The sequence below is a fragment of the Gymnoscopelus braueri genome (genome assembly GCF_963280865.1).
Source record: "Gymnoscopelus braueri genome assembly, contig: SCAFFOLD_528, whole genome shotgun sequence".
NCBI classification, from domain to species: Eukaryota; Metazoa; Chordata; class Actinopteri; order Myctophiformes; family Myctophidae; genus Gymnoscopelus; species Gymnoscopelus braueri.
In genome coordinates, this window is record NW_027660954.1 from 1 (window position 1) to 2,500 (window position 2,500).

A 2,500-nucleotide genomic window follows, 5' to 3' on the forward strand; every position below is an offset into this window, starting at 1 on the left:
TTTAGGAATAAGGTAAGGGTAAGGCATTGGCCCTGGATTCATAAAGGGATTTACGACCATATTTTGTACGTACCGGCCATTTAGGACAAAGCCTACACCTGCAGTCGGATTCATAAAAGTTTTTTGTTCTGTGTTTTGTGCGTCAGGTGCGCAACGTTCTCAGGTCAGCCCCGAGGCTGTCTTACCAGGGCTGAAATGTGCGTATGTCTTTAGAATGCTTTATTCTTCATTGCCAAAATCAATTACAACAGTGGCAAACCTCAAATAAAATATATATGTGCCCAACATTTGTCAACACATAATATATATAAAATTAAAAATAAATGTCAAACGATGTATTGCTTGTAGCCTATGCATAATATAGACATGATGTAGATTCCACCGCTTTTTATTTATTTTCTAGGCTATGAGTCGCATTTAGAGCTGAATTATAGGTCCCTCAGTGTGTTTGCCAGCGGGCCATCTCAGCCAAAGTGTCACGTAATAATGAAAATAGGCTATATGATGCCTTAATGAAACTGCGGAGGGACTGACTTGCATCAGTGTCGCCGTGCCGCTGGTATTAATTTGTAAAGCCTACTGTAGGCTACTGTATATTGATCACATGAACGCCACACACAACAGCCCTAATAAATATTACCATCTGATGAGGGAAACTAAAGTGGATGAAAGCTGTGTCCAGAAGATCCATTCCCCATTCCGACGTAGGAACAGTGATATCCAAAATTAACTAATTTAATCAATAAGCTTCTGGTCCATAATCGGATAGAAGCATTCCACTTGTATGCCCTGGATTTATTTTCAACATCTTTTTACCTCGGTTAAAGGTGCGCTATGTTCATTAGAAAAGGCTCGCTTATGTAATATCCTTTCCACGTTTTATTAGCCTTTTATTTGGTAATGGGGGTTAAACCTTGTAAACTTCTTTATTCTCATTACACATGAAAGCATTTATTACGTGATCCGCTTCCAGACAGAACAGTACTTTGTCAAGGCGATGCGACAACCGCGCATCTGTTATCTTTGGACGAGGCGGAGTTTGAACTTCAAACTTTCATCAGCGTTGCCAGATGTTGTGAGAGAAATAAGCAACCAGGTCTAGGAAAACAAGCCCAAAAGAAGCAACTGGCACTTAGGCCATTATAAGCACTTTAATTAAACCGTTGTGAGCTTGTAGATCTGCTATTTAAAAAAAAAAATCTTGTAATAAAATGTGGAATATTTGGAGAGATTTTTTAACACATTCTAACAACACAAATCTGCCTCCAGCTGGCACAAAACATTTTCAGATGGGGCTTTATAGGGATAAATTAGCATACATATTAACTTGGGGGTCCATGACATAAAAATATTTGACAACCACCGGTGTTAAAAACAATTGAACAATTGTGAAGCAAGCCCAAATAACCAACTACACTTTTAGAAACAAGCCCAAAAAACCGCACCCCACAGCTACCAATATTTACAAGCAACTTTACAGAAAAATAAGCCCAAAATTCGCTTATAATAAGCGGACATGGCAACGCTGTTTAGCACGGTTCAGCACGGTGACGTTGAAGTTGGATGCTGTTGGATGCAGCCTTCCAGAGTAATCATCACACCTGGTCATACGCACTGGTAGCTACGCACGTCTCTGTGATATAGGAACCCCTTTGGGAATTGCACGTCCGTTTGTGACTACCAACATAAGACCTCCTTTACGAAACTTTATTTACCCCATATTTACGACCCTCGTTATGAATCGGGGCCATTGTTTTTACTGAGGTGGTTAAGTTTAGGAATAAGGTTAGGTTTAGGCATAGTTTACTGAGGTTACGTTTAGGAACAAGGTAAGGGTAAGGCATAGTTTTACCTGAGGTGGTTAAGTTTAGGAATAAGGTTAGGTTTGGGCATAGTTTACTGAGGTTACGTTTAGGAACAAGGTAAGGTTTGGGTATAGTTTTACTGAGGTTACGTTTAGGAACAAGGTTAGGTTTAGGCATAGTTGTACTGAGATTACGTTTAGGAATACGATTAGGTTTAGGCATAGTTTACTGAGGTTACGTTTAGGAATAAGGTTAGTTTTAGGCATACTTTACTGAGGTTACGTTTAGGAATAAGGTTAGGTTTAGGCATACTTTACTGAGGTTACGTTTAGGAATAAGGTTAGGTTTAGGCATAGTTTTTACTGAGGTTACGTTTAGGAATAAGGTTAGGTTTTAGGCATACTTTACTGAGGTTACGTTTAGGAATAAGGTTAGGTTTAGGCTTACTTTACTGAGGTTACGTTTAGGAATAAGCTAGTTTAGGCTTACTTTACTGAGGTTACGTTTAGGAATAAGGTTAGGTTTGGGCATAGTTTACTGAGGTTACGTTTAGGAATAAGGTAAGGGTAAGGCATAGTTTTACTGAGGTGGTTAAGTTTAGGAATAAGGTTAGGTTTGGACATAGTTTTACTGAGGTTACGTTTAGGAACAAGGTAAGGTTTGGGTATAGTTTTACTGAGGTTACGTTTAGGAAC